Source organism: Crocodylus porosus, unplaced genomic scaffold (genome assembly GCF_001723895.1).
Source record: "Crocodylus porosus isolate Cpor-Errol unplaced genomic scaffold, CroPor_comp1, whole genome shotgun sequence".
NCBI lineage: Eukaryota > Metazoa > Chordata > Crocodylia > Crocodylidae > Crocodylus > Crocodylus porosus.
In genome coordinates, this window is record NW_017728886.1 from 247854584 (window position 1) to 247869520 (window position 14937).

The 14937-nt window shown below is 43.5% G+C and overlaps 1 long non-coding RNA gene across 1 annotated transcript in view; it reads right to left on the bottom strand.

The window, feature by feature from the left end:
• Positions 1-8854, bottom strand: part of LOC109305616 — a 21290-nt gene extending 12436 nt beyond the window's left edge. Inside the window, exons 1-2 of the long non-coding RNA XR_002099653.1 lie at positions 8844-8854; positions 115-118 (exon numbers count right to left, since the gene is read on the bottom strand). This is a non-coding gene — a long non-coding RNA (uncharacterized LOC109305616). The remainder of the gene's footprint in view (positions 1-114; positions 119-8843) is intronic.
• Positions 8855-14937: the final 6083 nt, after the last annotated feature.

A 14937-nucleotide genomic window follows, 5' to 3' on the forward strand; every position in this document is an offset into this window, starting at 1 on the left:
TTTGTATAAATATGCAGAAGCCCTCTGAATCTTAGTTGTTCATTCAAGACTAAAATAGAAACTGTGTAACAAAACCTACCACCTTTTCCCTATCTTCCATTCCTGAGTATTTACATTTCTCATACAAATTGATGTTATTCCATATAATATTTTCATTGTTCAGGCTTTCTCCTATTCAGTAAACAATATACATGTATATATTATAGCAGTTTAACCATTCCATTTTGGTACTGCTGGCCTGTGAACCTGCTATTTCTATACATACAAAAACTACTGCAAATTTTCTAAGTTTCAGTCTCTAAATATTGGTACTCTTGATAGGGACTTTTGAAGTTTAATTTAGATACTGCCTGGTGTTGTGACTAACAGGACACCTTATAATCCAAACACTTCTTCTGTGTGATTTTTTTGTATGCAAAAAAATCTATGCAAATAAGTGTTTTCTCATTTATACGCAGCAGTAACAGCTTTAGAGAAGGCAAAAGTGATGGGGCATGATTTTTGCTCTAATGTTATGAATGAATCTTACTTCTTTTCTTTTGTTTGTTTGTTTTTCTGTTGTTAAACCAAATCAGATATGCTGAAGGTCTGGAAATCATCTTGTTTTTCATTTCGTACACACTTCATTGTCATTTTAAGGAAGAAAAGTATAGCATTTATCTAAGATGACAAAAGGAAAAAAAAAACTTGGTTTCATAGAACAAGGCTTTTTTCACTCACTAATGCATTTAAAGCAGTGGCAGAGCTGAATGTTGAAATAGTCTAGCATTTGATTGCACTGAACTCAACTATGGTAGAGAGAGATTTTTTACCATCAAATTAAGTGCATTGCAACATTTACTTTGCAATGCCATATCTAATGAAGCTGCTTTTTGTGGAAGTTGGGAATTGAAATGATTTCGCTATAAAACAATTTCAGTTTTATTTCTTCTTGGAAAGATCTGGGAGTAAAATCCCATGGTCATCTCTGCCTTCCACACCTTGTGTTTCTCCTTGGTGAGAAAGGGAGATATGTAGCAGAGCTGATGGTTGGAGGTCATCAAAACATGGAAGCCATAATGATCACCTATTTTATTTCCTCCAGTAAGGGTATGAATGCAGATGGGAGCAGAGGGGGGGTGTGGTTGGCCACAGGGCCTGGCATAGAAATGGTCAAGCACATCTAGTTTCTTCTTCTTCTCCTGTGTCTTGTCTGAGTTTGTTGATGACGGGTATTTAGCAGAATTTTCAGGTTCATTAGAATCTGACACGGCCATAACACGAATGCTTCTGCGATGGCTGCTGTGGTCATCGTGGCAGTTGACAGGGTGAGGATAACCCCAGTGAGCCCCTGGACAGGGCATCCAGTGTGCCCTGGTATTCATCTTTCGCTGGTGCAGGTGGTCAGAGGCAGGCAGTGGTAGTGTGGAAAAAGCTGGGGCAGGCACCAGGAATGAGCCCTGCCCACCCTCCACTTGAAGCAGGTGAGAGTGCCTAGTGGTGGTGAGGGGAGACCACACACACTGTTGTCTCGGCCTGGCTCTGCAGTGTGTTGAAGCTGCAGTACAATCCCTGCTGGGAAGGGCTGGGCACTATAACTGAGGGTCTCATGCATAACTGGGTGTTACAAGCTGCTGTGTCACCCTTTGGCCCAGAGCCCCAGTATGTGGCATAAGATATAATGGGGGTGTGGAGAGTAAGTTTCTAGATAGCATTAAGACCTATTTGGCAACGTGGTTAACTAAACATCTCTACATGCCATAGGGTTGTTGGTTTAGCTGTGTTGGTCTACATGCCATATACAGCTGAGGTCCTAAATAGCATTAGGAGTTCCATATCCCCCTTCCTCAACAAAGAGAAGCAGGGAGGGTGGGCACTACAGGCTGCTGGACTATGACACATTGCATATGTTTAACTAGGGCACTATGACAGCGTGAGACGAACTAACAGTACATGACTATGAGGAGGCGCTCTCTAGGTCTGAGGTCTAGTGACACAGGAGACTAAGCAAAGATTATAGTACTTGAGGTATTCTGGTTAAAATAGATGAGAGCAGAGCTAGACTAATCACATTTGTCAGGCTATGTGTACACTGCAGTGAGCATGGGAGGCACCTCAGCTAGCTCCAAATGGAAGCCATCTAGTCGTGGTGGCACAAAGCATCCCCAGTGACTGTATTGTGAACTTGAGCTTTGATGTAGGCTTGCCCCTCAGGAGTTCTGTTTGCATGTAAAAATCTCTACCTTATTTTAAATGATGTTTTAACCTCAAGGCAGCTGGTCCATCAACAGGTATGGTTTGTAGCTAAGAGTTTCTGAAGCTGAACCACTGAAGCTAAAAACAATGAATCAAGCCAGAATTAAACGGTTGCCTGTTTTTAGCTTAATAATGGAGATGCAGCATTCCCAGCAGCCGGCTAATCCAATCAACTCTTTTTTGTTCAATCATTTTTGTGTTACTGGAGCCTTACTTTCACTTGAACTCAAGCAAGTCCAGTTTATTCAAGAGCCTGAGAGAATGGCACTACAGAACAACACTCCAAGATCAGAAGAACGATTTGATCAGTAGATGGAGTGAGAAGATTAGCAGTTGATGAGTTGTAATTCCAGCTGCTGCAGTTCAACAGCATTCTGAATGTCACTGGCATTTGAACTTCAACCCAGAGACCCTGGCAGGCCAACTAGTTTAAGTTGAAATCACCACTTTATTAGACAGAGATTTCTGTATGTCAATGGGAAATGGGGGAAATTCACTGGGAATGCAGCAGAATGAAGTAGGTCAAACTAGAATAAATCATCAGATGCTAAATCCCATGACAAAGTGTATCAGATCAGATGTAACAACTGTGTAGCAGGAATATATTTCTCACTGTGTTTTATTAGTGATAACTATCACCTGATTTGCTAGTCACAGAAATTCCTCATCATTGTTACCGCTTTGATGTAGTTTTTTTTTATCAATTGTATTGTATTCCATTTGTAGGCAAATCAACTAATTGCAGAATTCGCATAACTACATAGCACAGTGCTCATCCCAGCTCATTGCCTGCTGCTTACATAGTAGCAAACATCACTCATATGCATATTAGTTAAATGCATACCATTTCAGGTGCACTGGTTAGATCTCATCTGGAGAACTGTGTGCAGTTTTGGGCTCCACATGTTAAAAAGGATGTGGAGAAGTTAGAGAGAGTCCAGAGGCAAGCAACAAAAATGATAAAGTGTTTGGAAGGAAAATCATACAAGGAGAGGTTGAAGGAGCTAGGTATGTTCATCTTGCAGAGAAGGAACTTAACTTGATAGCAGTCTTCAAATACTTGAAGGGCTGCCATGAAGAAGAGGAAAAGCAGCTTTTTTCTCTTGCTGCAGAGAGTAGGACACAGACCAATAGCTCAAAGTTGCAGCAAAGTAGCTTAAGTAGAACAAACTTCAGTGTTAGAACAACGAGGCAGTGGAACAGACTGCTTAGGCAAGCTGTGGACTCTCTCCATCACTGGTGGTGTTCATGAAGAGTTTGGACAGCCACTGGTTAGGCTACGTCTCAAACGTCCCTATGTTCTTCTGTGGGTATTTCCGGTGCTTCTGGGCTTTGCTGGTTGCCACACAGCACCAAGAGGGAATGTATCTAAGGGGTTTATTTTAGCCTTCCTCAGAGGCAATGGGTGTTGTCTGCAGCCAACGCTGGGGATTTTGACTGGGATATATGCTAGTGCTCCTGCTGGGACTTAAACTCGGAGGTTCCCAGCTGGATGTTCTTGCCCCTCTGCTTAGGATCAGGCTGATTGCCATATCTGGGGTGAGGAAGGAGTTTTACCCCATAGTCAGATTGGTATGGACTTGTGGGGGTTTTTGCCTTTCTCTGTTGTATCCCTTTTCCTGGGCTCTCTTAAGTATATATTAAGGCCCTTTATGGCAGCAGGAAGTTGATTGCTGCCATCCCCCTGCTTTACCTGTGGCAGGTAAGGGTGTTATGTCCTGTGTTGTGTCAGGGTTGACTGTGTAGTTTTGCTAAGAGGTTGACAATAGATTTATATAGGATGTTTTGGCAAAGGATGATCCTGCCTCAGGCAGGGGGTTGGGTTAGCTGACCTATGGAAATCCCTTCCAGCTCAATTTCTCTGTGATTCTGTGATCTTCCAGTCCTACAATTGTACAAACTCTTGATACTGAACTGGCTTGCCCCCTATGTGGATAAACACCTAATCCCTAAACAGGGAGGCTTTCACTCTGGAAAATCAACAAGCCAGCTGCTCAATCTAACTCAACGTATTGAGGATGTTTTTGAAAGAGGCGAAATCACCAGAACTATTAGTTCATTGAACTAATAGCCACCTATAATAAAGCTAACCACCGATGACTCCTCCACAAGGCTTCTCCACAAAACTAAAGATCTACACCTTACAGAACTGATACAAACCCTGCTTGAAAACAGATTTTTTTTTGCCAATCTGGATGGGAAGGGAAGAAGATGGAGGTAATAGATTAATGGCCTCCTCCAAGGAAGTGTACTTGCACAGATGTTATATAACATTTATACTAATCAATCGGTTTGGAAACAAAATGTTTCACCTATGCAGGTGACTTGTGCATAACAGCTCAAAACACTGACTTTGATTATGTTGCAAAATACCTAAGTAAGGCACTAATGGGCCTAACGTCATACTTCAATGAAAACCAATTACGTACCAACCCAGAAAAAACACAATGCCATCTGCCTTTCATCTGAAAAACCACGAAGTTAACTGGAAGCTCAACATTACATGGTGGGGAACCCCACTATCCCACTTTCCAAATCCAGTTTACCTTGGAGTCACCCTCGATCGAACTCCCTCATACAAAGAACACATTGTGAAGATAAAAGCGCAGGTGACACTCATGACTACATTCCGTATAAGCTCACCAACTTGAAATGGGCAGCTAGCCCCTCAACCATCCAAACCACTGCTCTGGTCAGCTTCTCCTTTGCCGAGTATGCATACCCCGTATGGGAAAGATCCATACATGCTAAGTGCCTTGATCCCATTCTGAATGATAGCTGCTGGTGCATCACAGGATGTCTGAAGCCTAATAGCCTAAACAGTGTGTGCCTGTTAGATGGCATTGCTCTGCCTGACATCAGAAGCTCAGTGGCCACCAGGATAGAATGCCTGAGACAAACTGAAGATGACAGATATGGGATTGTTCAGCCTGGAACAGAGAAGACTTCAAGTGGATTTGGTGGCAGCTTACAAATATATCAGGGGAGAGCATCAGGGGCTAGATGAACAACTACTCACCAAAGTGCCCTGGGGGAAAACCAGGAACAATGGTCATAAACTCCTAGAAAGTTTCAGGCTGGATAGAGAGAAAAACTTCTTTACGGTTCATGTGACCAGACTCCGAAATAGACTCCCAAGCAGGGGTGGTGCAGGCACCTACCTTGGAGATCTTCAAAAGGAGACTGGATGCATACCTTGCTGGGGTTATTTGACCCCAGCAGTCTTTCCTGCCCAGAGCAGGGGGTCTGGACCCAATGATCTCATGAGGTCCCTTCCACCCCAAACTTCTGTGAATCTATACGAGACACCTAGTGTATGACTATCCCACAGTATGCAGGTGTCTAAAGTCATGCAGGAGCTTCCTTGCCAGCACCCAACCTCTCTATGTCATACCAAGGAGACATGCCTACACATGTGGAATGAGAGGCTGAAGAAAATACCCGACAGCAAAAAGATGGACATTCCAGTGTCTGAGTCCTTGCAGCCAGGGGGTGCTGAACCATGGCAAAGGTGGTGAAGTCTCACTGTCTACATACCCCAGTCAGACACTCCAAGGAACTAAAAAGAAGTGGGACTATATAATTGGTTCAACCACCTGTGACTATAGCACAGAGCCTCAGACTATGCACCACCTGCTGCAATGCCCACTGCTTGAAGGCACATGTACAAGGAAATGTCTCACAAAGTACAACAATCACTGCTGCTGCAGCCAGTGAGTGTGGGGCTATTTTTTTTTTTTTTTTAAGTACTGGAACTAGGCTGGGGCCAGACGGGGGATGGAGCCAGGACAGGCAACCATGGGGGCATCTCCTGCAGCTCCTACTGCCTGGGCAGAGTCAGGCACAGCCAGAGGAGCCATGGGAGAACCTGCAGCTGCCCAAGTGTGCTTGCCTCTCCCTGGCCAATTTGAATTGCCGAATCTTCCAAAGATTCAGGACAGTGATCCAAATCTCTGAATCAAATCACTGTCCTCCAAATCAGCCAAATGCAAATTAAATACTTCCCTATTAGCACAGGCCTACTCCTTGTACTGTAGTTAACTGCATTCTAACTGTAAGTATAAATGGCTACTTTGGAACTAAAGATACTCTCCTTTATTTATGTAACCATTAGGGCTGTGCAAAGCTTCAGTCGCTGATTCAATTTGGAGATTTGGCCTGATTCAGCGGCCAAATCTCTGAATCCAAATTGAATCAAGAGACCCTTTAATCTCTCTGAATTGAATTGGAACTCTCCAAATCGCTTCAGAGAGATTCAGAAAGATTTGATGATTTGGACATAGACACAGCTTTAAATGTTTTTTCTACATACATCAAGGTACCAGGTGGCTCGTGAGTGCTGAGATACTGGGGCAGATGGGGCATCCCATAGAAGCATGGAATGGGGGTCCCCAGTGTACTTGGCAGCAGACATAGAGTGGACCAGCTGCACCCCCCCCGGCCTGGTGACTGGTGCCTCCTGGGTCTGGGGAGCACATGGGGCCCCCCGTGGGCAATCGCTAAACTGCAGGGTGGGAGGGGCCGGTGTACTCAGCAGTGGACCCAGAAGTGGACCGGAAGTACTTCTGGTCCATTTCCAGGTTTGCCACCGAGCATGTGGGGAACCCCCCTCCCCCCCCGCTCCTGTGGGACACTCCATCCACCCCAGCATTGCAGCATTCATAAGCCATGCCTGGTACCTTGAGGTATGTAGAAAAAAACATTTAAAGTTGTATCTATGGCTGAATTGCTGATTCTCCAAATCAGCATTGAATCTTCAGATTTGGATTCGGCCGAATCAAATCAGGGACAGTGATCTGAATCAACGAGCCTTGAAAAATAAGAATAGCTAGTTATTTTCAGAATTGACATCTTCCTTCCTTTTTAAGACTTCTGACAGCCTTGAGCTGACTAGCTCCTGTCATTTTTCAAGACTTCTAATAGCAGCATTGACAGAACTGTGTACATGATGAGTATTGTTTACAAGTTCAGACAAATGCATACTGTGTATACAGATGAAGCTAAGCACATCACCTTTTTTCAGTCCTGAGGCTTTGGACTCAAATGGAGTACTCTGTACATCCATAGCCCAGTTGAGAAGTATTAAATAGAAGGCCTGTGATTCATAAAGATTTATCCTTTCATCACTACCAGTCATAAATAGGATTCTCCACCAATTCATTCTATGCACTTTTTAACTCAATCTGCCATTTTTTAAACCATTTATTTAAGGTTTTTGCTCCCTCTGAAAGGTAAGAAGCAGATAGCACTGGAAAGTACCCCGTTTTGCCCTCAACATCTAGACCATATCAGCACACATTATCTTCACTTTTCATTTTAATAAGATAAAATGAACCTTGGCCACAGGAGTTTCTTATTTAATAGATGTTAAAACAATTATTCAAGATATTTATTGCATTTTAGTTGACCATTTATAATATTAACTATATTAAAGTACTGACTTAGTACTTTATACTACTGTGGCATTAATAAAGAAAGAAAATGAGAATTGGTGGGATCTGTTTTAAATATGTATTTCATCTTCACCTCAGTGAAGCTTAAATTCTCCAGGCATTATTAGAAATCTGGGTGTAATAATTTTTTTTAGAAGGTAAGCATATTTGCTCTTCCAATCTGTTATTTTTAGTTATGGAACTCATAATTGCTAAAACCCAAACTGAGATTATAGTTGAATTATTTATATAATATAATTTCTGGATACCAATATTATGGTTAGTAGTACATACCAAAAAAAATTATTTAGAAATATTAAACTAAAAAGCAGAGCACTCAAAAGTTATTAAAAGTCCATATTAAGTTTGCCTGCTCACCTATAATTCATGTGCATACAGATCATGACAAACTCTACCGACTGTAGCAGTCTATAGCAGAGCTAGGAAGAGGATTGATCTTCCTTGAGTTCAAATACAGTTCCCACAACGTGAGAACTTCTTTTTTTTCCCTTGCAACTGTTTACCTTATTAATTGCTGTGATCCAGAGCACTGAATGAAGGAATGAAGGAATAGTCTGGGAGAAAGAGCATGAAATACTACATAGTCAGATTTACAGACTGTATCATAATGAAGGCATTCAATTTTCAGTGTGCAGAGACAGCCTTGATTTTGGTACTCCCTAATTTTGGCGGGGGGCTTGATTTTGCAAGCTAAGCAATCTTTTAACTCATTTTTAAATTTCCCAGGCATTTAAAAAAGAAGACAGAACCCTCTCACTGCTCCCAAACTCCATCATACAGAACATTATCAGATTAATGATGTATGCTGTTATTGTATTAACAGCCTACCTAGGAATGGAGCTAAGCAGTAAGCTAGGATTTGTAAGGAAGGGTGCTTGACATTTAAAATGCATCAAAAGCACAGAAAACATTTTACTATAAGAATAAGCGAAGTTAAACATTGACTATTTTTTTCAAAATGGTGTATACCCACTTAGCTTAATTTTTAATTATTATTATTTTAAAGACATAATCACCTAAAGCTTTACATGCAAATAGCCTCTAGACATGTGGTATCTTTCATACGCTATGACTGATGCCTGGTAATCCCATACTTCAGGGCTTTTAGGGTGCCTGTAGACATGCAGGACATCTGCTCCGATGTGTTGTAATTACAGTGCGTTGGAGCAGAGTTGATTAATCAAGACTGCTGGAGCATGCTAATTAGTGGCTCCCAAGAGCTGCTCTAATTAAAGCCCCCCACTCTTCTTTAAAGCAAGTGTAAAGACACTCTTACTGGTCACCTGTAGGAGCCAAAAAGTAATTTTCCTCTCATGAATGCTGCTGGCTTCTGGAGAGATCTTTTTCCTTTCTTCTGAAGCAGTGAGATGTCTGCCAGAGCTAAGGCTTGAAGGTTTTGAGTGGACTGTTCCTGGGACTTAGAAAACTTAGAGGTTCCTAGTAAGAAGATCTTCCTCTTCCACGCAGGGTCATACTAATCATGAAAGGAATTCCTCTAGGTCAAACTGGCAAGGACTGTGGGGGTTTTTGTCTTCAGTGGCAGGGCATTGTCAGTACCCTCACCTCCCCTGCTTTTACTTGTGGCATTTTATTGGGTGTTCATGGTATTTGTTTTGTATCGTGTTCTTGGTGTTCCGGTTTTGTGCCTTGTAGTTGTGTTTGATGGTTTGTAGTGGGAATTTTGGTTTGAGGTAGTGATTTTTTGAAAATCCTTGAATACATGATTGCTTTCAGTTGCATGGCACTGGATTCTGTGGGCACCTATACTCGAGCACAGAGGCTGCTTCAGCAGGCCCTCTTCTCTTGGTAAGTCAGGATTGGGGAGGCTAGTAGGGCACTACGGGGATTGGACGGCAAGGTGGGGGAATCGGAGGGTCCATGGGAGGATCGGGGGGGCAGGCAGAGTCCACAGGGGGGCTTGGGGATCAAGGAGGCAGGTGGCAGGCAGGGCTTGCAAGGGAATTACTGGGGTCTGGAGGGGTTTGGCAGGATCAGGTGGGCTCGCAGGGTGTATGGAGAGGTTTGGGGGCATGGTCCCCCACCCCTGGGACCAGGGGCTATTTTTTAGCCCCCCCAAAGCCCTCCAACCCCCAGACAAGCAACCCCTCCAGTGAACCTGCCTCTCCTCCCACCCTGACTTACTTCTTCAGTTCCTGGCATCAATGAGTGCTGATAAAACTGGTAGCAGGTTGCAGGATGGTAGGTTTGGTGGGCTGGGGGACTGGCTGGTACATGGCAGGGTTGCCCACCTGGGTTTGGGGGGTTAAAAATAGCCCAATGTCAGGGAGGGGGAAGGAAAAGCACAGCCCCAGGGCTGGGGGCAGCTGCTAGGCTTTTCCAGCCCTGGGGCTATGCTGGGAACTGTGCAGGAGCTTAGTTGGATCAATCTTACCAGACCTGATCTAAGTTAAACTACTTCAGAGATTCACTTAACTTATGTCAGGTTAGCCATTTTTAGACTGATCTAACTGTCCTGAACTTCTTTACAGTTCTCATGTAGATCTACCTAACTAGTGCAAGGTCTGCACCTGGGAGAAATATGTTAGATTGGTGAGGGGGGTGCATTTTTAACGTGATCTAACCTTCCCATATATTTGTATGCAGCTTAAGTTGTGAATATAAGATTCACTCTTGCTGGGTACTGAGCACTATGGCCCCATACTAGCAAAGCATTTAAAAACCTGCTTTAAGTGTTATCTCAATGGCACTATTCTGATGCTTGAAATTAAGCATGTACTTACATTTTGCTAGATTGTGAGTTCAGGACTTTAGCAGAACTGAGCCTGTATTAACAAATACATTTGCACCCTCTTGTGTGTTTCAGCTGACATATTTCATGACATTATACTGTTCTTGATTACAATTTATTTCTGCTTTCTTTTTGTATCTATTTAAGTGGCCAATTAGTATATATCCATGGTTACTTCACCGATGAGGGATTTTTTGCCTGCATTATACCCAGTAAAAACAGCACAACACTTGAGCACTGGCTGAGAAGTGCTTATTTCCTAATGAATCTTAGGGATTTATCTTACTTTTATCTTTCTACACAAATGTATCTGTCTGTTCTGGAAAGAGTCATGCAGTAATTTACTCTGATGATTATCTACTTCTAATAAGATGCTTCTCCTCTTTTGTGTTTCTAGAAGAAGATGCATTCCCAGAACCATTCATTTGCCAAAGCTCCAGTAAATTTAAACATGAAAATGCAGAGAAAAGAAATGAATTGTCAGCAGCTTCTGAATTCAAGGTACCGAACATTGCTTGTAAGCCCAGAATAATAAAATCTGTTTCAAGACATCAACTCCAAAGATGAAATATATATTCCATAAATGATTCTGGCAGCAACATTATGGATAAGCTGTATAAGTTTCTAGGTCCAATTTGGTAGCAGAATACATGGCATTGTTTGAAAATTACAGGAAAGCTCAAGTGACGGTGTGAGGTAAATGCTATATGTATTAGGTTTTGAAGTCCCACTTTGTGTCTTTTGGGAAATACAGGAAAAAAAGGAATGTCTAGAAAGTGTGGGGTGTCTCTACTTCAATCCCCAGACATCCTGCAGATGTTTAATCTTGTGCCAGTTTCATTGCCAGGGGTTACCTTTTGCAGTAAGTACCCATGCCCATTTGTTTGATTACCTGTCACTTCAAGTTTTTATTACTTTAAATGTTTCTGCGGCAGAGGGAAGAATTTTAACAGCACCCTGGAATTAATTCATTTTATGTTGCTTTTTAAAAAAAGGCAAACTATTTTAGTACCAAATAACATTTTAATTTTCTTTATAGACTCAAATAGCTGAAGGATCTGAGGAAGATTCATACATACAGCAATGTCTAGACCATAAAAATCAGTTTATAGAAAATGTATATAACTGTAAAATTTAACTTTTAGCATTAAAAACTAATGTCTAAATGCAGAGGAGAAGGTGACTTATTAACCCCTTTATTACACTTGAGGCATATTAAGAAGTTCATAGAATGGGCACATTTTTAAATTCATTTTGCTAAATGTATCAAAAAGGGCTAAAATATCTCCTTCAAGGCAGAATTTCTTCTTGAAATTCCACTTTTTCCCAGTGATGTGACTAAGGCAGGTTAACTGGGGAAGCTGCTCTGGGCATCAGTTTAGGGTGGGGTGGGGGAAACCACTGCTACTGCAGCTGTATAATTGTGCTGGTGATGTGGTGGCAATCCCCCAGGTGTCCATCTGTGTTGTCACCCCTCTGCCTTTTCCTCTGAAGGATCTCAATGGGAAGAACACAGACAGGCAAGCTTCTTGGCTTTCATAATTGCAGATGCTCCAAAATTTGTGTAATTTCTCTGAAGAACTCTGGACACTTATAGAGGCTTTAGTGGCTGAAAGTACAAACTTCAGGGGCTGGAGCACCAGCTGCAGGTGGGCAGCTTGGCTGGAAGGCTGGCTGTTACTACTGAGTGTAGCAGGCTTACCTTTCGGAGCTTGGATTGAGTTGAGATTCTGCTGATTTTGATTGGTGGAGGCCATCGACCAATCAGGAGGCAGCAAGAGAAGTGAAGTCATGCCCCTTTCCTGAGGGGAGGGGGAGAGGAGCTCCCCCGGACCTGATTGAAGACTGCAACACTGTCAGGTCTGGAAGACTTCAGGGGCAGATCCCTGGAGAATATAAAAGGAGCTGGGTGCCCAGCCTGAGGGAGATGCATCAGGGATGAAGAAGAGAGAAGAGCGGGGCTTAGAAGATCTGAGGAGAGCTGTTCAGCAGGGCGAAGCCATAGCCTGGAAGAGCTCCTGAAGACTTCCATCGGCAGGGACCTGTGGACGGCTCTAGCGGTTAGGCTCTCTAACTGTGTGCAGCACGGTGCGTGGCATCCAGACCCTGGGAGCTGCGTGAGGTGGCTCAGATCTGCAACCTTTGGTGTGCATCCAGAGACACGGTGCACAGGCTGGTCACAGAGCAGGATCTTTGGAGCCACTTAGGCAGCTCAGGTCCACAACCTCCACACAAGGCCAGGAGCTTAGTACACGAGGTGCTGCACAGAGGGTGAGAGACCCTGGGAGCTACTTGAGGTGGCCCAGGTCTACAGCTGCTGGCATGGGTCAGCAGCTCAGTGCAGATGATACTGCACGGAGGGTCTGGGAGCAGACCGAGCCTCAGTGCTGCAAAAGGCTGCCCGGACCTCCAAACCCTAGCACAGCGGTGCATAGGGCCCTAAGCCAGGACAGCGGCAGCAGAGTCAGGCAGCAGGAAAGCCTGGTGGGGGACAGAGCTTGACCTGGAGAACGTGAGGCTGGGACTGTGGAGTAGGAAGTTACCCTGGAGAGAGGGTCCGCACAGGGAAAGGACCCCCAGAGTTGTAAAGTGGCACCACATGGGCCACTCCTGGGTGATAGTGGGGGCTTAGGAGTCTTTGGGGTCTCCCTCTCCTTTTCTTTCCCCCCACCTCCTTTCCTGTAGCGGTACCTTGGGAGTGGGGCCCATGCCCTGGAGGGCACCCAGGTAGTCTAAGGATTGCTCATTATATCTGTAGACTGTGCCTTATAGTTTATGTGAATAAGTTGAAGTAATAGTTTGTATATTTGTAGAGTTTTAAGGTTGCCTGATCAATATCCTTTGTTCTGGGTTGTTCTATTGTTCATTTGTATTTTTGAATAATAATTGGGTGCATATATCTATCTATCTATCTATGGTGTAGGATTTAAACAATCTATGTCCTTACCCTTTAATGGTTTTGTGATAATAATAAATTTATATATAGTTAAGTAATTGATTGACTGGGCCTGACTCTACAGGGGACAGAAGCAGCTGCTGGGCTGCTGTGTCCCTCCACAGCACACTGCCCTGCCAATAATTCCCTCAACTGGAAAGGGGAGTACAAAACCATGTACACCTGGGCTACATTAGCAAGGATCCTAGTTTTCTCTGTTGAAAAATCCCAAATTACCTCATTTCAAACCCCACAAATCATCATTTTCTACAATTAAAATGAAATGCCTCTCTCTGTCTCCAGCACACTGGCTTGATATGTTGTTTTACTTTTACTGTGAGGACAAGGCTGCATGCTATAAAATAGATTGGCTGGTAACCCTGAACACAGTGCTGACTGGTCTCAATAAGGAAGCTGGTGGGTCACCTGATCAAATGCAAATACTCTGCCCACTGAAGGCCAGTACAGGAAACCCTCGCTATTCATGGTTTCAAATATTCGCAAATGCTGAACTTGCATTTTAAATATGCCTTATACACTTACAGGAGCTCCTTGGGAGCTCTGCAGTTGCTGCCGCTGGGCTCCTGCTGCCACGCTCCCAGGCTCCCAGAACTTCATGAACTCAGTGCCTTATTCGCGGATTTCGCCATTCGCGGGGATCACGAGAACATATCCCCTGCACAGAATGATTTTTCGCTTGCTCTCACAGGGAGGTTTAGAGTCCCAGCACACATCTCAGTTTCGTATGCTTGAATGGATCCATTGGAGGAGCTCCTCCTGATTGCAGCCCAACTGTCTGTGATGAGGGCCAGTCATTCAGAGTTTCTCAGACAGGCCTTTCAGGCATTACAGAAATATGCCAGGGTCCTAGACACAGAAGGGAGAGAGGAAGCATACAGGACAGATTCAGAAGATGTGATGAATGCTTAAATTGCCACCTTCTCCCCATGTGTTTCTGTAGTAGGACGGCACTGTGGAACCATATAATTTTTAGATACTACATCATTTTCCAGTTACTCCCAAACTTCTGCATGGGGAAGGAGATCTTCATGGGCCTTGCAAGGAGCTCATTCCAGCTCTCTGATATTATTATGTGACCAAAAACCTGGGACTGTTCCATCTTTAAAGAGATAGGACTACAGCCCACATATGATCAGAACCTCTTTTACAAGCTTAGACACAGAATTTAGGGACAGTTACAATTCCTTTAATGATTATATTTGCCTACCCAATCAAGATACAATTATACTTCCCAGTGATCTTCCATTCCTTCTTACCACCCACATCAGGTAAAAAAGCAAGAAACAGATCTACAGCCCAATCTTTTATTGTTTAAACCACAAAGCACAAGAGGCAGCAGCTATCTCAGTGTGTATCTAGCTACCCAAAAGTGCAATGCAACAGTACTTTTCTAGGAGGGAGAAGGAGATGCTTCAGGGATGATGCTCAAGGGCAACCAGCACGGTTTCATTAGGGACAGGTCATGTCAGACCAACCTGATTGCCTTTTATGATCAGGTCACAAAAGCCTTGGATGCAGGTGTCACTGTGGATGTAGTCTTTCTG